The sequence below is a fragment of the Thalassophryne amazonica genome, chromosome 4 (genome assembly GCF_902500255.1).
Source record: "Thalassophryne amazonica chromosome 4, fThaAma1.1, whole genome shotgun sequence".
Taxonomy (NCBI): domain Eukaryota; kingdom Metazoa; phylum Chordata; class Actinopteri; order Batrachoidiformes; family Batrachoididae; genus Thalassophryne; species Thalassophryne amazonica.
This window is the reverse complement of record NC_047106.1, coordinates 41,232,134-41,259,292: the sequence shown is the minus strand read 5'-3', so window position 1 is coordinate 41,259,292 and position 27,159 is coordinate 41,232,134. Positions and strand designations below refer to the sequence as shown.

Below are 27,159 nucleotides of genomic sequence, written 5' to 3'. Positions count from 1 at the left end.
TGAGACCCACTTTCCTTGTCGTCATTACAAAGCCAGTGGAGTAGCAATTTCTCATCCCTGCTTAGCAAATATTCTGCAATATCAGGTAACATGCAAGTTTGAACATTAGATATCTTTTCTTTGTGGTGTATTCAATTGAATAAAGGTTGAAGATGATTTGCAAGTCATTGTATTCTGTTTTGGGCAGCACAGTGGCTTAGTGGTTAGCACTGTTGCCTCTCAGTGAGAAGGTCATGGGTTCAAGTTCCACCTGTGGCCTTTCTGTGTGGAGTTTGCATGTTATGCCGTGATTGTGTGAGTTTTGTCCGGGTGCTCTGGTTTCCTCCCACATCCAAAGACATGCGGGTTAGGTGGATTGGAATCTTTAAATTGTCTGTAGGAGTGCGAGCGGGTGTGAATGTGTTTGTTTGTCTGTTTGTGGCCCGGTGACAGCTCTGTCCTGGGTGTTCCCCGCCTCGCGCTCAGCCTCCCGCGACCCTTAATTGGACTAAGTGGTTGAAGATGAGTGTGTGTGTGTGTGTGTGTTTTTATTTACATTTCACACAACGTCTCACCATCATTGGAATTGGAGTTTTATGTGTGTGTGTGTGTGTGTGTGTGTGTGTGTGTATATATATATATATATATATATATATATATGTGTGTATATATATATATATGTGTGTGTATATATACACATATATATATATATATATATGTGTATATATATGTGTGTATATATATATATATATATGTGTGTGTATATATACACATGTATATATATGTGTGTGTATATATATATATGTGTATATATATATATGTGTATATATGTGTGTGTATATATATATATGTGTATATATATATATGTGTATATATATATATATGTGTATATATATGTGTGTATATATATATGTATATATATATGTATATATATATATATATATAGGTCTCACACGGAAGCACCATAAAGATGTAACAAATTGGTCAATTCTAGATCGGCTCACACGGGAGCACCAAAATAAAATGTAATTAGGTATTGTTAAACTCCCAAATTGAATTAGATTGGCCTAGACCTCATTTAATGGATCACCAAAATAATTAACAATATTAGGGTTTAATAATTATTATTTAATATGTAATTTACTCGGGGCACTACCTATTTGAAGCATAGGTACTTTAATTTAAACATTCATTAATTTATCAGTCTCAATTTAATTAAAAAGTCTCGGGTCTGAACGTCTGAATTCTACGATACGATTGACTAAAGGTTTCCTTTTGAACACAAAATGAACCACAGCAGAAATATTTATAATTTATTTACAAGTATACAAGAAATGAACAGTTTACTGGCATTTTTGTGGACAGTGGTTAAATAAGTTCATTTATGGACACAACTCTTACTAACTCATGAGACGTTGAAAGAGAGATAAAGCTTAAAGACTTTAAGTAAATAAATCTGATTAGAATTTAGTGATGAAATTTGAAGCCAATTAATTTTAAGAAAATTATTAAACAAACGTATGAATCTGTTTAAAAAAAGAAGCCATTTTGCTTCCATTGACAAAAAAATCCTTTTTCTGGAACCTTTAACTGGGTCACTTAGCTGGTCCGTTGAGGAGATGGTTCTCTGTCCGTCGATAATGTTGATGCTCTGTGCAGTGTGAGCTCACTTGGGTCAGAGGTTAACTCAGTGGTCTCCCCAGGTGATCCCAAAGGCTTGTGTCAGCTGGTTTTACTGACAGGATGGCTGCTTGCAGTCAGGTTTGAAATCATCTCTGTCGTCAGCTGCTTGGACACCAGAGGTGGAAGGCATTTGTTGAAAATGGTTTCTCGTAGCTTTTCAAAGACTAAAAGTCTTTGTGAATTTAGAAAAAAGGTAAAAACTTTAAGAGTGTTGGAAAATTAGCTGACAGAAAAGGAAAGTCGCTTTTCTGTAAATTCGCTATATTTTGAAAGGTTCAGCTCGGAAGTTCTCTTAAAAATTCAAAAGACTTGACGACCCTAAAAAATGTCAGGCTACTACTTTAGCAGCGAATGAATGGAGCCACATGGTAGCTTTAGCTTAGCTTAGCTTAGCATGGGGCCTTGTTGACCCAAAAATAAAATTAAGCGTTTTAAAGAAAGGAAGAGAGTTGCAGAGCGCTCCAAGAGAGAGACAGGCAAGAGAGAGATAGGCAAGAGGAGGAGCAGAACTCTGTTCTAACTTTAAAAGGGGGACTTACATCACCAAACTCCACCCATTTAGGGTGTGTAATGTCACAGAAAACTTCATGTGTCAGAGAGGCAGACAGAAATGATTCAATTATTTAAACACATGAACTATTCTGGTATGCTATTGTTCTAAGACACTCGAATGGATACACATTATTAATCATCACTTAAACACATCCTTTGGATAAACAGAATACTTCACCGTCAACATATTGATAATGCAGAAAGATCACACTTAAACACACATCAGTTACAAGGCACACATGTCAGTAAAATGGAATGATTATATGCAAAACATTTTGTTTGATTAATCAATACAAACAACATTAGAAGTTTTATATATGAATAAGATAATACTGATGCATTTTTTTATTTTAATTAAAGGTCTTGCCTTTTACGTAGACCTAAAGCTAAAAGCTGATTGTCAAGACGCAGAGTTTATGGCTACGTGTTATCATGGGGGAAGGTCCTCTGGCAGTGTGGAGAGATTCTGGCCTTGGCGTGAAGTCATAAAATTTGGGTTCTCCTGGCCTGGAGAAGCTCAGATTCTGACTTGAAGCCATTATAATGTCACGTAATTCATAGTGACCAAATTTTAACTTTGAGTTACAGTTCTGTTTTTGCTGTGAAGCACAGTGTTATCTCCAGATGGGCTTAGGAATTTCTCAACTGAGAGTGAAACACAGTCTTCAGTTCCAAACCTCAGGTTTTTGTTGAGACAGCATTGATGTATTTATTTAATTAGGGCGAATCTAGGCCATGCTACAATGTGTATATATATATATATATATATATATATATATATATATATGTGAGGTCTGTTAGAAAAGTATCCGACCTTTTTATTTTTTGCAAAAACCATATGGATTTGAATCACGTGTGATTGCATCAGCCAAGCTTGAACCTTTGTGCGCATGTGTGAGTTTTTTCATGCCTGTCGGTTCCGTCATTCGCCTATGAACAGGCTTTGTGTGAGCAGTGGTCCACCCCTCTCATCGGATTTTTATTGCGAATAAAATGTCTGAACGATTTGGAGCTTTGCTGCATCAAATTTTTCCAGAAACTGTGAGAGACCTCCAGGTGGACACCATTCGGAAAATTCAGATGGCTTTCAGGGACGATTTTATGGGGATTACACAGATTAAGGAGTGCTCCAGCCGGTTTAAAGACCGCCCACAGCGTCTGAGAGCGCGGCGCACTCCGAGCGCCGATCGACAGGCTGAAACCCCGCTTAAACAACCAGATCATTTCCAAAGTGAAGGCTTTGTTTATCCGGGACGTCATCTGACTTCCACAGAAATGGCAGAAGACATGAACATCACCACTTTTTCGGCACATTCCACTCTTACAGGAGTTTTTGTCATGGAAATAGAAGCGGAGGGATGTGCCACGGAGCCGCTCATGGCGCGGACAAAAGCACCTCCATGTTGGTCTCACAGGACGGCTTTCAGATGGCTTTCAGACGGCTTTCGGTGGCTTTTCAGTCATGTGACTATCCGAGAAATTGTCAATGAGCTGGACATGCCAGGACATGTCCTGTGAGGCTTCATCACGGTGTTGCTTTGCGCCATGCGGCTCCGCCCCGACGCGCGAATTTCTCTGCACGTCTGTCGCAATGTGCCGAAAAAGTGCTGATGTCCACGTCTTCTGCAATTTTTGTAGAAGTCAGACAATGTCCCGGATCAACAAAGCCTTCACTTTGGAAATGAACGGCACATTCCACTGTTACAGGAGTTTTTGTCATGGAAAGGGGAGCGGAGAAATTCGTGCATCGGGACGGAGCCGCATGGCGCAAAGCAACGCCGTGATGAAGCCTCACAGGGCATGTCCAGCTCATTCACAATTTCTCAGATAGTCACACGACTGAAAAGCCACCGAAAGCCGTCTGAAAGCCATCTGAAAGCCATCTGAAAGCCGTCCTGTGGGACCAACACGGAGGTGCTTTTGTCCACGCCATGAGCGGCTCTGTGGCGCATCCCTCCGCTTCTCTTTCCATGACAAAAACTCCTGTAACAGTGGAATGTGCCGAAAAAGTGGTGATGTCCACGTCTTCTGCCATTTCTGTGGAAGTCAGACGACATCCCGGATCAACAAAGCCTTCACTTTGGAAATGATCTGGTTGTTTCAGCGGGGTTTCAGCCTGTCGATCGGCGCTCGGAGTGCGCCGCGCTCTCAGACGCTGTGGGCGGTCTTTAAACCGGTTTGAGCACTCCTTAATCTGTGTAATCCCCATAAAATCGTCCCTGAAAGCCATCTGAATTTTCCGAATAGTGTCCACCTGGAGGTCTCTCACAGTTTCTGGAAAAATTTGATGCAGCAAAGCTCCAAATCGTTCAGACATTTTATTTGCAATAAAAATCCGACGAGAGGGGTGGACCACTGCTCACTCAAAGCCTGCCCACAGGCGAATGACACAACCGATAGGCGTGAAAAAACTCACGCATGCGCACGAGGGTTCAAGCTTGTCTGACGTAATCGCACGTGATTCAAATCCATATAGGTTTTTAAAAAAATAAAAAGGTCGGTTTCTTTTCTAATAGACCTCGTATATATATATATATATATATATATATATATATATATATATATATATATATATATAAAAATAAATAAATAAATAAATTCACAGTGAAAAGTAAATGCTACATCATTAATTAAAAGATATAAAAATCTAAAAGCCAAAATTATGGTGTGAATAAGTAAGTGCAGCCTTTAATATGACACATGTAAACTGTCACTTTTACACCCAGTCTTCTTTAAACAAGTCAGGGGATAGATACATGCACATTTCTAAGACACTGATTATGAGCGCATCAGTCGGTGGCAGTCAGCCTTAGAGTCAACACGTGTACTGAGCACCTGTCGGATTTTCATTTGCTATAACATGCCGGAATGACTTGAGCAAAGGTATTGCATCAAGCTTTGCAAAAAGCTTGGTGATACCCAAGTCGAAAGCATTCACAAAATTCAGCAGGTTTTTGGCCATGATGCCAAAGAGTGTGATAAAAATGGGCCAAAAATGTCACAGTTCAAGAACTTGCAGATGAGGTGGGATAAGCACAGTTTTGGTAGAGTCCATTTTGACAGAGGATTTGGGCATGCAGAAAGTGTCATGCCAAAGCTGCTAATGGCAGAGCAGAAGCAACTGCATCTGGAAGTCTCGCAAGACATCCTTCAGTGTGCAGCAACCCCAACTTCCTGAAGACCATCATCGACATACACGGAAATCACATTTCAGTCATCGCAATGGAAACATCCAACATCACTGAGACCAAAGAAAGCATGGCAGGTGCGCAGCAATGACAAAGTCATGTTGACCATTTTCTTTGTCTCATGTGAGGTGGTGCACCATGGGTTTACATGAGAGGTCAAAATATTTATTCTCAGGAGGTCTCCTTCAAGATGACGTGCACCACAATCAATGAGATCTGAGGGGAGCGGAAAGTTGGCAGCTCCATTATGACAATACACCCACCCATTCTGCTCAGCTGATTCAGGTTTTCCTGGTTAAACACAGCACTCCTGTGATTTGCGGTACTCTCTACTTTCTTGACATGACTCTCTCTGACTTGTGGCTGTTCTTCAAGATCAAAATGACACTAAAAGGAACTCAGTTTGAGTCACAAGAAGACATCATGTGAAATGCAATGGCCCAGCTGGACACCGTTCCAAAAGAAGCCTTCCAGAAATGCTTCCAACAATCGCAGAACCACTGGCAGAAGTGTGTGCAGTCCCAAGGAGAGTACTTTGAAGGGGATTAAGATTTCAGAACCTCTTGTGACTGTTCCTCTGTAAAATGCCTATGCTGCATCTGGTCTCCTTGAGGTTTCTTCCTCCAGTTATGCCTGCGGGACCTTTTCCTTACCACTGTTACCTACGTGCTTCCTCAGGGGGAGTCATAATGTTAGCCATTACATTTGTGCAGCACCTTGAGGTGACGTATGTTGTAATTTGGTGCTATATTATTAAAATAAACTGAATGACTTGATTTCATTTAATTTCCATTGTGGTGTACATATGCCGGATCTCAAAGACATTGTCCAAATACTTATGCACCCAACTGTAGGCCAGCTCCGAAAGTAGTTTCGTAGATGTTGTGCTTATTGTGTGTCATTTAATGGAGTGTACAGAAACCAGACATCATAAATCTGATGCATGTCCCATGAAGTGACAAACTGTAAACAGGGTCAAAGAGGAGTGCTGAGAGGGAAGGGAGCAGAGAGAGGCGCAGACACACAGAGGATCAGAATGAGAGGGAGAGCGACAGAGCAAAAGGCCAGTGGTGATAAAAACTAAAGTAAGGATGACACAAAGAGAGTAATGTTACACAAGTGGTGTATTACCTCAGCAGGTGATATTACAAAGGCTGAATATTATGGATGACACTTTTACATTTGAGGCAATAAAAAGTGATGAAGCCAGGCCGCTCGGAATAGCCAGAATATTCAGTCGGTGACTTTCTCAGTCTTCCTCTCTGACATCATTCCTCCATCTCTCTCCACTTAATGTCCCACCGACGGACGCAATACTTCACCTCCAACATTATCCCTCAAGCCTGATCATTTCTCAACCTCATCTACAGCACTTGTGTATCCTGTTTTTCACCTCATAGTTGAAATCGGGGAATCTGTTTAAATGTGAAAGGAGATGGAGGTTGGTAGTAGTTCTCCCACTGACATCTTCACACCGCCGTAGCGTAATGCCGGTTGTCTCGAAGGCAAGGAACCGCCAAAGCAAATCAGCTGTTATCCTTTGATTGAAGTGGCCAGAAATCATCTGGATAGCACTTATTGAGGCTGACAGAGATTTACTAAAGGAGGCTCAGCCAGAAAGAGTGAGAAGCTGTTGGTGCGGGAAGAGGGCGCCGTGTTTTACACCTGTGACTGTTTTCCGTGGAGGATGAAGGCCTGCAGGGAGCTTAAGGCTATTGTGACTCTTTTGTACAGTGCGGCACTTTACATGGGCAAGATAAGTAACTGTCAGGCTTTGAGGATGTTGAAGGTTCAAGAGTTGAAGTGCGTTGAGTAGCTTTCAGTGGGAGAGTATTTTATAAGCCACTGCTACCTTATAGATCAATGGGGGACAGAACACGGCACCCCGGCAACAAATAGTTTCCTGGCCCGGTTGAAGGCAGACCAGTGAGACAATCATTCTCTCTGTCTGAGAGAAGTGGTATAATGTGCTTTTATTCTGCGGTCAAGGCTTTAGAGTGTTTTAAGAAACAGGCTGAAGGAGATTTTTTTTTTTTTTTGGCAATGGAGTAGAATTCTCAGTTCTCATACCTGTGTCCTTTGGTCATATGAAAGCAGAATCAAGTTTACTGGGCCTTCTTTTTCCACTAAAGTCAGATGCTTTGAAGCTTTCAGACATATTTTTGTGACACAGGTGCAACAAGCCTTCAAGCTGGGACTTCGGCAAGGGCAGTTGCATTTCCTCCTCTCTCCTCTCCTCTCCTCTGTGCTTTTCTATCTCTGCTCTAAGCTTCAGAAGTCCCAACTTCACCAGACTGTGAATTCTTCAAGCTATATTTGGAATAACCATGGAATTGATCAGCTGGTCTCTCAATGCTATTGACACCATTTTTTCAACAAGGAAATCAGGGCTGGGGGACCCTGTGTGCCCAGATGGAACCTATCCTGCCGGCTATGGTCTTGACGCCTGGGAGAAATGGCGCATTGCGTGCTTGGCACCACTCTCCATGGAAGACATCAAAGATTTATTCTTATTTGCTTTTATGGTAGGAGGGCTGGTGCTGATTGGGTTATGTGCTGCCTTGACATACCGGAAAATTGGCAAGACAGCTGCTACCAGAACCACAACCCTACAACTGGCTGTCATGATTAACGAGGTGGGCAAGGTGGTACAATCTCAGACTGCGTTAACTTATGAACTCAAACGCAAGTTGGAAAACATCTCGGAGCAAATATCTGCCTTGCAAAGGAAGTTGTTGGAGACCAGGGAATATTCATGAATTGGACTTCAACAGTCAGAGGAGCTGCAAATGTAATTTCTGTGTCCCTCTGCTGAACCCAAAACATGGCAGCCTTGTCAGCTACTGAAGGTCAAAACGTCCCGCTTGTTTTTCCTCCATAAGTATTTCAACGGCCTTGGTGAAGCATTCGGCTCCCCTCTTATCTGCTCTTATGCCCTCCCCTACAGCCTGCTGTTGTCAAAACAACTCCAGACTTTATGCACACACGGACAGAGATTGATACAAACTCATTTCACACATGATGCACGCCACTCCAGGAGGCTGCGCTGCACATAGCTGCAGCGGCCCCATTCCCCATCCCCCCCACCCCCACCTTGGCTGCTGTGTGGGAAGCAGCCCATACTCCCATTGCTTCAATTCGGATGCCGGACTGTTTCAAAGTTTAGTGTACAAATGTATATGTGTGGTTGTTTTAATTCTGATGTGTGCCATTATTACATTCAACTAATAATAATTGTGGATCAATTGCTATATTTTTTGTCTGAGGTAACTGAGTGTGATATGAATTGCCCTTTTACAGATCAATAAAGTTGTTTGAACCTTTGAAACAAGCCAGTTAGTTCCCCAACCCAAATTCTAGCCCAGGGTGCAAAACAGCTACATCCAGTTGTCGTACAGTATAAGGTCATTAGATAGTGTTCAGAGCTCATAACCATACAGTAAGACGGTAAGCACCATGACTTGGACCTTCATGCTCCTGCAAAGATTGTTTGGGTGTGTCTGGGTGGTTGCCATCCAGAACCCAAGGCGGTTTCACAATGTGGTGGATGCAGCACCCTCACATGCTCCCAGACCTGTATAAAATAGCTCAGCTTGATCATTTATACCTCAGGATATATTTTGGTCTAGGATAGAGAAATACTTCAGCCTAAATAATACCTGGGGCTGTCTGGAGATCAGGTGGACAGAGATGGAGGAGAAGGTGATGCAGGAATATGGTGTAACTGTTTTACTGTTGCACCTGTGCAAGAGTTTAACATCATGATGTTACATCTGAAATTATGATCCATCACCTGCTGGCATGTTTTTTCTAGCCCAACAAAACACCAAGGAACTGATTTAGTAAAGGTTTGCATTTATAAAAATGTGCAAACTCCATACCACCCACAAACCTGATCTAACATTGTGCACTGAGGATTGTGTATTTCAAATACACAAAATAGTACATATATGCTATTTAATACATTTGCCTTAATCAATATGCAATTTGGGTTGTCTCTACCCAAGTGCGCAAAACACTAGGATGAGAACATGCAAATAGGTAAATTTATCATACACAATGGGATTTATCAAGCCTAAAAGAAATTTAAGAGGCTAATATTCACGTTTGAAAGTAGTGTGCTAAATGTGCCATGCATAGGGGCTAAAACAGTAGATCAGCACCATAGACAGCTCCAATGACAAATGCAACCTGCACAAATCCAGATGATTAATGTTCTGTGTCAGGTCATCTCCAGGTTTGTGAATGTGAAGAGAATGCATTAACACCAGGGTCAGCAATGTCACGGGACCGTGCATTTTAAGGCGGTGGTGGGGTGGGGGTGGGGGGTGCCACACACTGCACACCTCCAGTGAAATAGCGGACAAACCATTTTCAAGGCACATTAATTTTCCACCTTTCTAAATTTCTTAAACTTTACCTTCCTAATCTGGTCAGGTTCCAAGATAAAGGAACACAAAAACATCTGCCTCACTCTACCCCATGCTGGACACTGGCCCCAAAAATGGAGAGACGTCTTAGGTTCCTCCCCACAATCTGTACATGTACTGATCTGTTGTAGTCTCATTACCATTCTATGTCTGTTCAAGAGGTTGTGACCTGTAAGAGCCCCAACCACTGTACTTATTATACTTCTAGGCAGGCCAACTGGCTCCCTGGAAAACCTTAGGTTTGGTCCTTCCACGAGCTGTTTTGCCTGCCTGCAATCACTGAAGCGCTGCCATCATTTGTGGTGCTGATTCCTGATCCAGCAGTTGACACCCCTACAACAGGCTCTGGACCCACAAATTTAGTTGAGCTCCCCGACTTTGCGAGCCAGTCTGCTTTAATCTAAGTAAATCACCCTCAAAACATTCACCAACCCAACGTGCAAGATTTTGGCATACCCACGCAGTTTAGTAGAGTAGTCGTTACACAAGATCACAATAAATCAGTGAATGATTAATGATCATGTCTTCCAGTGTTTTGTGGTTCTTTGACAGGAATTTTTGTGCTGCCCCTGTATTTTTTTTTCTTCTTTTGTCTGCTGCTTCTGTTTGGTCACTTTATGCACATCGAATAATGTTCTTGCCGGAAAACCTCTCTTTAGTTTGCCATGAGGTGCACTTATATCTTAAAAGGGACAATGTGGTTGGTGTTGTGAAAGTCTAGGAACACGGACCCACAACAGGGGGCGCAAATGAACGGACAATGGAGGAGTCAAATAACACTGTTTTTACTGTTGTGAAAAAGGCACAACAAATACAACCGATTACAATATTGAGACTGCGTTCAATTACAACGGTGTCGTGTGGGCAGGCTCGACGATAGGAGACGTCTGTCCAAGTCGAACCGGAACCAACCCGATTTCCTCTGCCACCGAACCCCGGGAATACTGGAGCCGCCAAGTCCCGAATTCCCAGGTGGCCACTGCCTCCGCTCGTCGGATCCGGTACTGCTGGCAAGAAACAGAAACAGTCAGGTGTGGGTGCGGCTGCACCCAGCAACACGGAGGGTGGAGAGTCCACCTCCACCTCTCGTCAACAACAATCAAGAAGTGTAGGAAGGTGAGTACTTATCCAAATGCTGTCCGGTAGTCAGCTGTCCTACAAATAATCAACAAGAATACAATATAGTCACACGTATGTGTAGGCGGAGATTGTTACCTCTTTGGTAAGGCGATATCTCGGCAAATGAGGTGGAGATGCCGTCCTGCTGATATACCTCCTTGTTGATTGGGATCAGCTGTCTCCAGTGATGGGTGACAGCTGTCATCCTGGCTGCTCCTGTAAGGCGGCAGCGCCCTCCGGTGCCTGGAGCCCGCACTCCAGGCAGGGCGCCCTCTAGTGGTGGTGGGCCAGCAGTACCTCCTCTTCAGCAGCCCACACAACAGTTGGGTTATTTTATGTTATGTCCAATACATGCCCATGAATAATTTGGTATCTTAAGTACAGCCCTTTGCACACTGTGTCCTATTATGATTTTTGGACTGCATAAATAGCCATGCAGATTGTGACACACCCCAGATGCACTTGCACTACCTGCCTTCAACTGTGCCGTGCAGATCATCATGTGTATGTGTATCTTGGTGTCTTGAACATGCTTTCCTTTCTATGCTTATCATATTAAACTTTTTTTTCCTTTTTGTACATTTGCAGATTGTTATACCACGCATTCTCACATCTGCTAATGATAAGAGCCCAGTTAGGCATTTAATCTGTTTCCCTGTGACAGGAATAGCAGGGACCAAATTCTAGACCATCTGGGTATGAATCTCTCCAACCACAAGCCTATTTTGGTGATCTATTAAAGCTACACCAGACACCGTGGAGCCTGATGTCACTTTCTTTCATGCTCATATACACACCAATCAACCAAAAATGAGATTTTGGGAGAAGCGATGCATGTGTGGTTATTCGAATGTCTTCTGAATATCAGTGTTTGATTTGCGGTCACAGCTGACTGTGTCCAGACAAAGACCCCAGCTGGAGGGAATAATGTCTGTAACTGCTCTCATCTGTCTTTATTCCCTTGGAGCCTCTATCTGTTTCATTTTCAACCCTCGGCACCATCCCATTTCTATTTATTTTTCTCCTATCTCTCCTTTTGTCATCCTAACTCCTGCATACCCCCGCTTTCCTTTTTCGATTCCTGTCCTCAGGTCGATCGAGGAAACACAGTCCCACTACTTTTCAAATAAAAATGTAAATAACCAAGTGTATAAATGTGCACATATTCAGTGTGCATAATGCAAACACACCATTTGCGCTTTGAGGTATACAGACTACTGAGCTGCAAAGCCAACTACATAGTTAGGAATGGCAATGATGGCACTGAGGTGTACAAGGCAGCGTGTCAATATTAATGAGATGGAAAAAGAACTGTGTCAAATCAGGGGTACTGCAGAAATTGTGAAAAGGAGCACATCCTCAATGCAAGTGCCATTCCGACTTTCGACCTGACACAGTAATGTTTTTTTTGGTGCCTATATTGTTTCAATGTCAACTGATCTTGTGCTCATCTACATACTCGTGGGAATGTCTGTCAAAAAAAACAGGTGTGGTCAGGCACGGTGCTGGTGGACTGCTATTATGAGGACGCAGAAAATATTTGGACCATAGACCAGCAAAAACTAGGTATAAAGTTGAGGGTGGTGCTTCTCTGGTATCTATAAAGAATGCAGTATTTAGAGCCACAAAGCATGTACACTCCACACACAGTGATGCACATTACCCCACTATAATGAAACAGAATTTGAAATGACATGAACAACAACATAGACGTCATAAGTAATGCAAAAAGCAAAACTTAATAACTCTGGTTTGTACCATCTTTATATCGCTGCTTTCCTTCCTGGTTTGTGGAAACCAGTGACTTTGGTGTCTTTGACGAGAAAAGGTTAACTGACCTTGACTTCATGGACAGTGCTGTCATCTGTAGAATCATTGGATACTCTGATTGCCGCATTGGACAAGTTGTGTGAGGAATTGGAGTGTCTGGGTTTGCAATTGTCCTGAATTAAGACTGATTGAGGCTTTCAGTGACTTCTTGGACTCAACCATCAGAAATGTATCTGCATGCGGTGAATGTCTTGATCTTGTAGAGGATTGATCTTTTGACAGGCATATTTCAGAGGTGGCTAAGACTGCAAGACATTCGCTTAGCTTGGCATTGATCTTCATGGCTTTGGGCCCTTGGCCTTGGAGATTGAGAGCCATGTAGGTAAAGTGTATGGCATCATGAGATCACGAGACAGAGATGTGTGACCTTGCCAATACCTTTGCAGGAGAACAAACATCCAAGTCTTTTGGTCTTGGTGCTTCCTGTTTTAATGTATTGTTGTAAGACTTGGATGCTAACTTGTGACAGAAGGCAATGACTAGATGTCTTTTCAGAGTAGTGCTGCGATAACTCTGTGTCAAAGGAACAGTTACTGAGGAACACTAAGGAGGAGCATTGCTTGCATTGTGACAGAACATCAGCTATGACATTTTGTCATGTGGCACGTTTTTCTGTAAATGATTTAGTGCGTTGGTGCCTTACTGTTGTGAGAAGGTCAAGAGGATGCCCACATTTCACTTGGACCAGTTATCTGCCTGAGTGATTTGCCATCCTAGACCCAAGATGGGTCCATAGTGTGGTGAATGTGGCAATGTGCAGCACGAGTAGGGATGGGTATCGAGAACCAGTTCCTTTCGGGTATTGTTAAGAAATGATTTGATCCACCGACATCAATAACCTTTTTGCTTAACGATTCCCTTATCGGTTCTTCAGAGTGGCTGTTGTTTTTGGGGGTGTTTGTCAGGAAAATGATCATTTCTCTGCATTGATTACAGACCCTGCAGCTGGTCTGTAATCAACTTTTCTGCAGCGCGGCTTTGCTTTGAACCTTGAACCAATCGAAGCAGTGATTCGCAGATCGAAGCAGTGCTTCGATCTATTGCTTCATTGGTTCATTGTTTTATTTCACTTTATCTTAATTTTCTCCGCTAAAACCCTAAAGAGCATATGTCTGTGAGTAATATTTACCTTTTTATGTTAAACCGACCAGTTATGGTCTTCTGAAACACTTGAAGATGTATTTTATAACTTAAAAACGGGACCGATGCTAACACGTTCGCATGTCTATGCTATTTTCAATGTTAAAGTTAGCATTAAGCTGTTGCAGCTGTCAGCACATTTGTGTGCATTTGATTTCTGTATAATAATGGCTCAGCGTTTGTTGTCGTAAAAGAGTCAAATGTATTACAAATTGTAATATTTTTTAATTTATTTTTGTTTATATATTGTTTATATATTAATGATAATAATAGCAACAACAACAATAATAGTAATAATAACTAATAATGCTACAGTACAGTTTTAAAGAAAGAGACAAAGAACCTGATTAAAAACACAACAGAAAATATAAAATCAACTGACAATGAACACAAATAAATAAATATAGAAATAAATATAGAAATAAATAACCATTTCCTGTGAACACCTCGTGACTCTTACACCTCCACTTCATCCCTGTCTTATTTAAGTTTAATTAAAGTTTGATTAAAGGCATTAACTGGGACGCCTGTCTTATTGCGAGAATGAAACGAGAATCATCCTCCGTTCTGTTCACACAGCTCCAAACGCTGCGTGGCTCTCTGCCGAGTCAACTTAGAACAATAGAATCCAGTCAGAATTAATAACTTCAAAGCGAAACGCCGTTTAAATTGTCAGTACCCATCCCTAAGCATGAGTGCATACTCAACACACCCATGACTAATAAAACTGGATAAACTAAACTCTGAGAATTTACAGCAAGCATTATGGACCTGTGGTCAAGATAGGGCCCCATAGGGTTCATGATAACTGCAGCTCTGGACTGAATACAGATGTTGGACTGATTTCAAGCCATTCTTCTTCTTCTTGTTAATTGGTATTTGCAGTGTTCCTTTAAATATTTCTCCCTTCTCTTTCATTATCATGTTATAATTTACAGCGAAGGTAAATGCGAACTAGTTTGAAATTCCAGTTCCAAAGGACTACAAGGCATTTTCTAGTAAATTATATTTAATTTCATTCCTTAGTGCTGACATAATTAAGATTGTTTCTGTATATTCGCATGTCCACTGTGCCAAAATTTACCATAAATGCAGTCTGTCATTTGTATTTCCTACATTAATTACAGACAAATGAGAGACAACATGAAATCCAAACTGCATGACTTTTATGCACATTGTGAGAAATTAAATGCTACAAATCATGCTTCAGTACCAACCATGGGAATTTTAATTATGAAATTATTGTCTAATTATTCATGCCTTCTTTTTCTTCCTGTCTTTCTTTAGGCATTCTAATGATTCGTTTTTGTGTGTAATTAGTCATTACCTACCACAGTTTACTGCAGTGACAATTAATTTAAGAAATTAAAATGTATTAGAATGAGATTTGTGCACCCTGCCTCACTGTTGGACGTCTTGTATATAAACCGCCTGTGAGTCGTTTCAGTATTTGCAACATGCACGTGTGAAAACCCAGTGATGTTTTATTGTGACACCTCCCTGTGATGGATATTGTACTTCTGCCACTAAGCGAGTGTTCATCTTGTCTTTGACATCTCTTACAAGAGGCATTTTCCTGCTGACAAACTGTGATCAGGAAATTTAACAAGCCTTCAGAGTGAATGTAAAAGGCTGAAGTTAGCAGGCTCAAAAAAATGAAAGTGTCACACTAAACAGAAATGTTGCTGCAGGAGATTGTATCAGTCGTTTCTCTCCATTAGACCAGCACAGATCTTTCTGTTGTCCTTCCTCTTCCTGCTCTCAGCTCAGCTTTGGCAGAATAAGTGCACCTGAGTGAACTGTACCAGAGGAATATGCATTCTGATGATGCATTTTAAGGTTATGATTGTTACTGATTCTTCTTTAGATGGTGTGCAGGTTTCATTCACATGCAAGATGCTTGGAATGTGGCACTTGGATAGTTTGCCAAAAGTCTGCAAAGAGAAAACCAAACAAGTTGATGGTGTAGGCTGGCACTGTGGAGAGTTCATCCCCAGAATTCAACAGCACTCATGCAGAGGAAGGATGACAGAAGTGAGAAGTACAACCCCTGGCAATAATTATGGAATCACTGACCTCAGAGGATGTTCATTCAGTTGTTTAATTTTGTAGAAAAAAAGCAGATCACAGACATGACACAAAACTAAAGTCATTTCAAATGGCAACTTTTTGGCTTTAAGAAACACTTAAGAAATCAAGAAAAAAAATTGTGGCAGTCAGTAACGGTTACTTTTTTAGCCCAAGCAGAGGGAAAAAAAAATATGGACTAACTCAATTCTGAGGAATAAATTATGGAATCACCCTGTAAATTTTCATCCCCAAAACTAACACCTGCATCAAATCAGATCTGCTCGTTAGTCTGCATCTAAAAAGGAGTGATCACACCTTGGAGAGCTGTTGCACCAAGTGGACTGACATGAATCATGGCTCCAACACGAGAGATGTCAATTGAAACAAAGGAGAGGATTATCAAACTCTTAAAAGAGGGTAAATCATCACGCAATGTTGTTAAAGATGTTGGTTGTTCACAGTCAGCTGTGTCTAAACTCTGGACCAAATACAAACAACATGGGAAGGTTGTTAAAGGCAAACATACTGGTAGACCAAGGAAGACATCAAAGCGTCAAGACAGAAAACTTAAAGCAATATGTCTCAAAAATCGAAAATGCACAACAAAACAAATGAGGAACGAATGGGAGGAAACTGGAGTCAACGTCTGTGACCGAACTGTAAGAAACCGCCTAAAGGAAATGAGATTTACATACAGAAAAGCTAAACGAAATCCATCATTAACACCTAAACAGAACAAACAAGGTTACAATGGGCTAAGGAAAAGCAATCGTGGACTGTGGATGACTGGATGAAAGTCATATTCAGTGATGAATCTCGAATCTGCATTGGGCAAGGTGATGATGCTGGAACTTTTGTTTGGTCCCGTTCCAGTGAGATTTATAAAGATGACTGCCTGAAGAGAACATGTAAATTTCCACAGTCATTGATGATATGGGGCTGCATGTCAGGTAAAGGCACTGGGGAGATGGCTGTCATTACATCATCAATAAATGCACAAGTTTACGTTGATATTTTGGACACTTTTCTTATCCCATCAATTGAAAGGATGTTTGGGGATGATATCATTTTTCAAGATGATAATGCATCTTGCCATAGAGCAAAAACTGTGAAAACATTCCTTGCAAAAAGACACATAGGGTCAATGTCATGGCCTGCAAATAGTCCGGATCTTAATCCAATTGAAAATATTTGGTGGAAGTTGAAGAAAATGGTCCATGACAAGGCTCCAACCTGCAAAGCTGATTTGGCAACAGCAATCAGAGAAAGTTGGAGCCAGATTGATGAAGAGTACTGTTTGTCACTCATTAAGTCCATGCCTCAGAGACTGCAAGCTGTTATAAAAGCCAGAGGTGGTGCAACAAAATACTAGTGATGTGTTGGAGCGTTCTTTTGTTTTTCATGATTCCATAATTTTTTCCTCAGAATTGAGTGATTCCATATTTTTTCCCTCTGCTTGGTCTAAAAAAGTAACCGTTACTGACTGCCACAATTTTTTTTCCTGATTTCTTATACTGTTTCTTAAAGCCAGAAAGTTGCCATTTGAAATGACTTTAGTTTTGTGTCATGTCTGTGATCTGCTTTTTTTCTACAAAATTAAACAACTGAATGAACATCCTCCGAGGCTGGTGATTCCATAATTTTTGCCAGGGGTTGTAGCTCTGGTTGGGGACAGAACTTAAGCAGTCATAAGAATCAAGACAGGCAGAGGAGATACAAAAGGTCTTGAAACAGATTGGATCTGTGGACCCAACCCCCCTCCCTTCCCCTCCCCTCCCCTCCCCAGCCAGCCTCCCGTCCTGGACATCAGCATGGACTTCCAAAATTTCCTGTATATTGGTATTGTCAAGTGTGTCTGTAGAATGGTCCAGGCAGAGGGTCACCCCTTTGAGTCTGGTCTGCTTGAGGTTTCTTCCTCAAATCATTAGAGGGAGTTTTTCCTTACCACTGTCGCCTGTGTGCTTGCTCTAGGACAGGGGTTGGTGACTTTTTCCAGAAAGGGCCAAGAGGGTGCAGGTTTTCTTTGCAGCCATTGACTCCATCAGGTGATTTCACTGGTTAATATCACTTTGAGCAGATGGAATCAGTTAATCAGTGAAATCACCTGGTGGAATCAGTGGCTGCAAAGAAAACCTGAACCCCCTTGGCCTTTTCTGGAAAACGTTGCCCACCCCTGCTCTAGGGGTTGGTAAGGTTAGACCTTACTTGAGTGAAGTGCCTTGAGGCAGCTTTGTTGTGATTTGGTGCTATATATTGAAAATAAATGAAATTGCTGTGTGGGCCGCCAGAAGAGGAGGTACTGTTGGCCCACCACCAGAGGGCGCCCTGCCTGAAGTGCGGGCTTCAGGCACGAGAGGGCGCTGCCGCCTCACAGGAACAGCCGAGGTGACAGCTGTCACTCATCAACTATGACAGCTGTCACCGATCATCTGCACTTCACCCCGGATAAAAGCAGGATGACACCTCCACCACGTCGCCGAGATATTGTTCTTCTACGGAGGTAATACTCTCAGCCTGAATATTCCAATATTGATTCCAGTAGATACATTGTTGCAGCTGTCTCCCCGGAGGACCGGCGTGGGCCGCGGCTGCTTCGCTCTGCTTTCCGCCAGATAAGTGAATAGACAGACGCTGCACGAGTGTGTGTTAGAGGTGGAGGTGGAATTCCCACCGTTGTTGTTACTGGGTGTACACACACCCACACTTGACTGTCTTTGCTCTTCGCCAGCAGTACCAGATCCGACACGCGGAGACGGTGGCCACCTGAGGGACTCGGGACCTGGCGGCTCCAGTATCCTTCGGGTTCGGTGGCGGAGGAAATCGTGTGGTTCCGGTTCTTCTCTAGACGGACGTCTCCTATCGTCGAGCCTGCCCACACGACACCTTTATCCATTGACTTTGTATTTATTCTATAATCTGCTGTGTGTGGTTGTGGCATTCACAACAGTAAAGTGTTCAAATTTAACTCCTTCTATTGTCCGTTCATTTACCCCCCCTGTTGTGGGTCCGTGTCACTACACTTTCACAACAGAAATGTAATAAACATCTAGAAAGAAATACGTAACATCAGCTGACAATCAGGCAGTGACAAGAGGAATATTGCTTTTTTTGCAATCAGTCAATAAAAGTGGGATATGGAGCTTCAAGCAGGTGAATGTTGAAGAATACATGGATTTGTGGCAAATATTTAGTCCAAAGTCTTGGACTGTGCATCAAATCTCTCCCTTCACTCGATACTTGTCCATAATTGACTGGATGGACAATGCCATTGTATCTTGGCACACATCTCGGCTTTCTTAAGGAATCTTTAGGATGCTCTTCCAGTGTACAAAGAGCAAAAACACACACTTGCACTCTAGTCAAATTTGCTAATAGAGGTACTTCTAATATGTCTTGGAAAATGGGATTTACCGCAAATATTTCATCTTAGCAAGCAATATGCAACAAAATACACAATGGCTTTGACACTTTGGTGAACTTCCCAACCAACTGCTTCACTAAAAGCTTCATTACTTAAAGCCTTATTTACTATTTTTGAGCACTTTCTAGTCAAATAATGTTCAGCACACTGTATGCACTGGAGTCTTTCTGTGAATATGTACCAGCAAGCAATATTATCATCATATATTGGATATATGGATACACTTTTACAATATGACATTACTTGTAAAAACAGGCAGCTACATCTGGGTATCATCAGCATAATGGTGAACATGAATCCTATGGCTGTGTATAATCTGAGCAAAGTGCTTTTACATTATGAGAGAATAACAATGGATCTTGAACTGAATCCTGAGAAACACCATACTTCACTGTGGAAAATTCAGGCATTTATTGACCAGATTCACACAGTGCTTGACCAAAGTCAAAGGGTCTTTATTTGTCTCCCTAAGGAGAAATTTGCCTTGGACAGAGGGGACTGCTACACAACAACACACCCGATACATACCACCCACGCATCAAAAACAGCCACATAGTAGATCAAAGTTAAAATATAAATACACAGTCAATATAAAACATATTAACATTTTAGTGCAAATTCCGCAACACATGACCTTATACTATCTTCCCTGAGCTGTCTGCTCAGGGAAGAGCCTGACCCAGAAAAGTAGGGCATGGATCTCCATCTTCTGTATTCTGAGAAACCAACATTTCTCAAGAATGTGAGAAAAGTTGGTTTCTCAGAATGCAAAAGAGAACCACGCAGGTTTTCTGGTTCAGGCTCAAAACCTCTCTGTCGCCCCTCGTAGTTTTCAGTTCTGTCCAAAACAGTAGAAGAGAGTGGCCAAGTTTATCAAATGCAGCAGTCTTAAAGGTTTGATAAGTATATCTTGTCTGGTGGGACTCTTTATTGTATATAAATAAAGAAATGTTTAGAATTTCACTTGTCTTTACATTGCGTATTAGTTTTTTGTTTGTTTTCTTCAATCAACATCTCTTGTATTGATGAATTTTTTAAGTCAAAACAATTATGAGATCTGTAAATTCAACTAATTGTGTTATTTGATCCCAAATCACGAGTTGTTCTTCAATTTTAAAATGTTGACATTTACTACACATTTGACAGTTGTGACATTATGAGTTTGTGCATTATCATTTTTTTTTTGTGTGTGTCCAAGACAGAATTTCATTTGAATATTTTCCAGGTGGTTCAGTAACTGAATTTCATTTGTTATAGGAAAATGTGATTTTTCTTGCATGGAACACTGGGTAATTGTTTGGAAAATAAGTATAACAATTTAGAGGAACAGAAGAAAAAAAAGCAATAGTAGAGGTATGAAATAGAAAAAAAATTTGTTTCGGCGAACAAGGGAAACAAGAAGCAGATGAAATGTGAGAGCGAGTCGGAGGAAAGACGGACAGAGAGTAATGAAGTGTGGCATTGATAGATGAGTAAAAGTGAACCTGCTGCCAAGGTAAGCAGGCATGGGCTGTTCTGCTGCGAGCTTGTGTGTGTGTTGTTGAGTGACAGGTGTGTAAAGTGGTCCGATCACTCGCATAATTACACAGTAGTGCACGCAGATGCTGCCCTCATCTCTTGGTGTTACACACGTTTATGTTTTAGTGCCGCTGCGTCTGAGTGTCACACACTTCTGACATGTGGCTTAATGAGTTCTGCTGTTGTCACGGTGACCTCTGACCTCAGTTTGACCAACACTTCTACTCAATGAGCTTCCGCTTGATGCTTAAAGCTAAAATTAGCGTTTTCTGAAAAAAAAACCCCAAACCTGTCAGACCTCATCATCAGCTTCCTAAACTATAATTATGAAATCTGATGTCAATCAACAGATTATGCCATTTATGACATGACTGCCTGCTGCTATTTTGACCTGCCTCTGCATCAGAGAAACAACAGGATATGTAAATTTACAGAAACATCTTCCATTTCTCAACATCTGTAAGACCCACTTGCCTCATTTATAAACGATGTCTCTGCACACCAAACCCAAGTGTACACCCTTTCCCTCACATTCTATGGAATAATGCTCAGTGAGAATGTGCACACCTCATGCACACTTGAGATCATGTTTTCTGGGCAGCTCAAGTCTGAAAAGGTGAAGTGGAAATGAAAAACGATAAGATTAAATGATAACGATTTTTAACATTATTATTTCTGTTGACACACAGACCCATATTAATGTCTATAATTTTCCATTCACAAATTACATCTTAAATAGAGTGTGTGCTAAATTGTGCGTACATTACAGCCTGTTTTATTTATTTTATTTGATTTTTTTATTCTGGGCACTATAAATAGTTGCAGTGGTAGGTTCCTGTATATTTTCTCAGGTGGCCATAGAGCAAGAGTGGGCAGCAGTGAGTCACGAAGGGCCAAGACTGTGTAGGTTGCCACAACGAGCACTCAAAATGCTATTGCGTTTGCAGAATTTATTCCCGTGCTTTAATGAATTAGTTTCTACAAGATAAAGCATTAAATGATCTTTGCAACACATAAGATAAATCATTTCATTTGGCACCTGCTTAAACCACGTGTCCATGATGATAGTTATGGAGGCGGACTTTTTTAATTACCTCAGACATGTGGAAAAGTAGAGCTCTTGTTTCAGGAAAAGTTTAACCTGGACTATTTTTATTTTCAAATCTGATTTTTTAAATTTAACCTTTATTTAACCAGGTTAGTCCCATTGAGATCAAAACCTCTTTTTCAAAGGAGACCTGGGCACTTATAAAGTGTCCATTTTACCTAACCTGTATCTTTTTAAATGTGGGAGGAAACCGGAGCACCTGGAGGAAACCCACGCAAACACGGGGAGAACATGCAAACTCCACACAGGAAGGCCACAGGTGGGAATCGAACTGGGGAAGGGTACAGAAACACTTTTGCTGCTTTGAATTTTCCAATGAGCACAGCAGCCTCCATCTTCTGTAAATGGAAGAAGTTTGGATGCACCAGGACTCTTCCTAGAGCTGGCTTCCCATCTGAACTGAGCGATCGGGGGAGAAGGGCCTTAGTCAGGGAGGTGACCAAGAACCCAATGGTAGCTCTGTCAGAGCTCCAGCATTCCTCTGTGGAGAGACAAGAAGCTTCCAGAAGGACAACCAACTCTATAGCAATCCACCAATCAGGCTTGCATGTTAGAGTGGCCAGACAGAAGCCACTCCTTAGTAAAAGGCACATGGCAGACCCCCTGGAGTTTGCCAAAAGGCACCTGAAGGACTCTAGGACCGTGAGAAACAAAATTCTCTGGTCTGATGAGATAAAGATTGAACACTTTGGTATGAATGCAAGGCATCATGTTTGGAGGAAACCAGGCACCATCCCTACAGTGAAGCATGGTGGTGGCAGCATCATGCTGTGGGAATGTTTTTTCCGCAGCAGGAACTGGGAGACTAGTCAAGATTGAGGGAGAAATGAATGCAGCAATGTACAGAGACATCCTGGATGAAAACCTGCTCCAGAGTGCACTTGACCTCAGACTAGGGTGACGGTTCATCTTTCAGCAGGACAATGACCCTAAGCACACAGCCAAGATATCAAAGGACAACTCTGTGAATGTCCTTGAGTGGCCCAGACAGAGCCCAGACCTGCATCTGATTGAACATCTCTGGAGAGATCTGAAAATGTCTGTGCTGTAGCCATTTTCAGATGTCCAGCTCCATCAGGTTGGATGGGGAGCATCCAACCTGATGTAGCTTGAGATGTGCTGCAAGAGGAATGGGCAAAAATGTGCATGTTCATGCATATTTCTGCCTGTGTACATACAACCCCAATTCCAATGAAGTTGGGCCATTGTGTAAAATGTAAATGAAAACAGAATACAATGATTTGAAAATCCTCTTCAACCTATATTCAATTGAATACACCACAAAGACAAGATATTTAATGTTCAAACTGATAAACTTTGTTGTTTTTGTGCAAATATTTGCTCATTTTGAAGTGGATGCCTGCAACATGTTTCAGAAACGTTGGGATGGGGCAACAAAAGACTGGGAAAGTTGATGAATGCTCAAAGATCACCTAATTGGAAACAGGTGAGTGTCCTGATTGGGTATAAAAGGAACATCCCCAAAAGACAATCACCACTTTGTGAACAACTGCGTAAAAAAAATATTCCAACAGTTTAAGAACAATGTTTCTCAACATTCAGTTGCAAGGAATTTAGGGATTCCATCATCTACAGTCCATAATATAATCAGAAGATCCAGAGAATCTGGAGAACTTTCTACACGTCACCGGCAAGGCCAAAAACCAACATTGAATGGCTGTGACCTTCGATCCCTCAGGCGGCACTGCATTAAAAACCATCATTGGATCATAGGATCTTACCGCATGGGCTCAGGAACACTTCAGAAAACCATTGTCAGTTAACACAGTTCGTCACTACATCTACAAGTGCCAATTAAAACTCTACCATGCAAAGTGAAAGCCATACATCAACAACATCTAGAAATGCCGCTGCCTTCTGGATGGACAGACGCAAAGTGGAAAAGTGTGCTGTGGTTTAATGAGTCCACATTTCAAATTGTTTTTGGAAATCATGGACGTTGTGTCCTCTGGACAAAAGAGGAAAAAGGCCATCCATTTAGTTCAAAAGCCAGCATCTGTGATGGTATGGGGGTGTGTTAGTGCCCATGACATAGGCAACTTACACATCTGTGATGGCACCATCAATACTGAAAGGTACATCCAGGTTTTGGAGCAACACATGCTGCCATCCAAGCAACGTCTTTTTCAGGGACGTCCCTGCTTATTTCAGCAAGACAATGCCAAGCCACATTCTGCACGTGTTACAACAGTATGGCTTTGAATGAATGAATGAATGAAAACTGTTTATTTCGAACATTTGATACAACAACAAGATAGACCAGTGAAAACAACAACAAAAAAGTTCCTAATGTGTACCCAACATGTCCGAAAAGGGGTAGGGTGAAGCATCAGCTTATTTATCCCTACCCCTTCTTCTCCACAACCAATAATACCCTTTGCCACATATACACATAAATTCCTACAGACATAAACTGATATCAATATATATATATATATATATATATATATATACACACAAACATAAATATACACCTACACATACCTACTTACATACAAAATACTATATATTTACAAGCCGAAGCAAAAAACAAAAACACCCTAACCCTCATTACCCTTCCTCCTCCCTATACCTAGAAAAAAACATATTTTTGTACCGCTGTTTGACCTGGTTCACGCTTGGACATTTCTTGAGCCCCACTCCCAATCTGTTCCACATCCTCACCCCACAGACAGAAATACAGAAACCTTTTAATGTTGTTCGTGCCCACTGATGCTTTAAATTAAATTTCCCCCTCAGACTGCAATCCCCTGATCTGTTAAAAAACATATTTTTAATATTTGCTGGAAGTAAATTGTTTATTGCTTTATACACGATTTGTACTGTTTGAAAATGAACCAAGTCTGTGAATTTTAAGATTTTGGATTGTAAAAATAGTGGATTTGTATGATCTCTATAGCCAGTATTATGAATGATTCTTATAGTTCTTTTCTGCATTACTGATAGTGATTGTGTTGTACCTTTATAAGTATTACCCCATACCTCTGCACAATACTGTAAATATGGTAAAACCAGTGAGCAGTAAAGAATGCGGAGTGAGTTGTGGTCCAGAATATGCTTCACTTTGTTTAGAACTGAAATGCTTCTTGACAGTTTACTTTGTATATGTTTTATGAGTCTTCCATCCATCCTCACAGTGTTATTCTCAATATCATTGCTGAATATATTAGCAATTAAGGTAGCACTATGGGATGTAATTCTGCTTGGCCTGGTGATTTTTGGATATAAACTCATACTGTACATTATATTGATAAATTCATCTGTTATTTTATGCTTATTTGGATTGAGCAGATCAATATTTAAGTCACCACAAATGAACACAGTTTTTTGATTAGTTTTTGAGAACGTTTTTCCCATACAGTCAGTGAATGTTTCAATACTAGATCCTGGTGCTCTATATATACAGCTGACTAATACATTTTTGCTTTTTTCTTCACATATTTCAATAGTTATACATTCTAATAAGTTATCGATCACAGTTGTTATATTGTCTACTATTTTATAATCCATGTTCTTATCCACATACACAGCCACTCCTCCTCCACTCTTATTCTTTCTGTTTACACAATTAAATTCATATCCATCCAGTTCAAAATCCATTCCTTTATCTTCGTTGATCCATGTTTCTGATATAGCAATTATGTTAAATCTTTTTTTAAATTGACTTAAATATTCTTTAATGTTGTTAAAGTTTGCATATAGACTTCTGCTGTTGAAATGGATTATTGATCATTTGTTATCCGTTTTAATGATCCGATTACACTGTTCATCTGTATAATAGCAACAACTGTCATTGATATTTGAGAAGAAATTATTGTCCGGGTCTATATCCAAGTCCAGTACATTGTGGTCTGTGTATTTAAATGTTCTCAGTTCTACTTTTCCATGATCAGCAATCCTTTGAGTTATATCCTTCTTGTCTCCAGATGTAGATGATGTAGTAGATGAATAGGTTCCTCTGGTCTGTGTCATGGTGTTGTGATGTGTTTGTGTCCTCATACCTTATTGGTCGTATTTGTCCAGTTCCTCGATGTTCCTGATTACCATAACCTTCGCTTGTTCTGGTGTTCCGTTCAATTTGATAAATATTTTGCAGTTGGATGTCCATGTCTGTTGAATTTTTCCCTGCTTTTTTTAAGAAACGAGCTTTCCTGGCGATGTCTGCGTTTGTTTTGGTCAGATGTTCATTGATGAATACGTTTGTTCCTTTGAGTTTCCGTCCCTGTTTTAACAATGCCATTTTATGTTTTCTGTTGACAAACCTCATTATAACAGCTCGCTTGTCTCCATCCTCTCTTCTGGGCAGGGGGTGGCACGCTTCAATGTTATTACAGTCCATTTGAATACCTTTAGATTGCAGGAAGTCAGCCACCTGTTGTTCCACTGAGCTGGCCTCCTGCTCGCTGGCCTCCCCTCCGCTGTCTTCTGACACCGCTCGTGCATAGGATCGAGGTTTAATATGAATTCCTGTAATAATAACGTCGTTCATCCTTGTGTACTGTTCCAACTCCGCAACACGGTTCTCCAGGTACACCAGACGCCGATCTTTCTCGGCATTCTGGATCCGGAGAGCCTTCACTTCTTCCACCAGCTCCATAATGGATTTCTGCTGCATTTTAACAACAGAGATTTCCTCAGACAAAAAGTCCAGGGACCCATGGTCAGATAACTCCGCGCTGGCACCTCAGGCCTCTGTAAAGCCGCGCCGGTGGAACTGCGCTGGCACCTCGGGCTTCAGGTGGAGCCGCGCTGGTGGATGTGCGCTGGCGCCTCGGGCCTCGGTGAAGCCGCGCCGGTGGATGTGCGCTGGCACCTCGGGCCTCGGTGGAGCCGCGCAGGTGGAACTGCGCTGACGCCTCGGGCTTCAGGTGGATCCGCGCCGGTGGAACTGCGCTGACGCCTCGGGCTTCAGGTGGAGCTGCGCCGGTGGAAAACAATCCTGCTGTGGCTCAGCGAACTTCACACTAATAATGTGATTATTAACTGTCAGATGACAATGTAAAACCTCTTAAATCATTCTAAAGTCGGTTGTAAGCAGAAACAAGGCAGTTTAAGCGCAAACGGGGCGATAATCTCTTAATTACTGCTAGCGCTCAGTCA

At 41.5% G+C, this 27,159-nt stretch overlaps 1 protein-coding gene and 1 long non-coding RNA gene across 4 annotated transcripts in view; both read left to right on the top strand.

The window, feature by feature from the left end:
* grm5b (glutamate receptor, metabotropic 5b) overlaps nucleotides 1-27,159 on the top strand; it is a 310,360-nt gene that overhangs the window by 179,272 nt on the left and 103,929 nt on the right. The gene's annotated exons all lie outside the window — the stretch shown is intronic.
* Nucleotides 5,409-22,321, top strand: LOC117508100. Its single transcript, XR_004559984.1, has 4 exons — nucleotides 5,409-5,544; nucleotides 7,744-7,746; nucleotides 13,565-13,569; nucleotides 22,287-22,321. It is a non-coding gene; the product is annotated as an uncharacterized LOC117508100 (long non-coding RNA).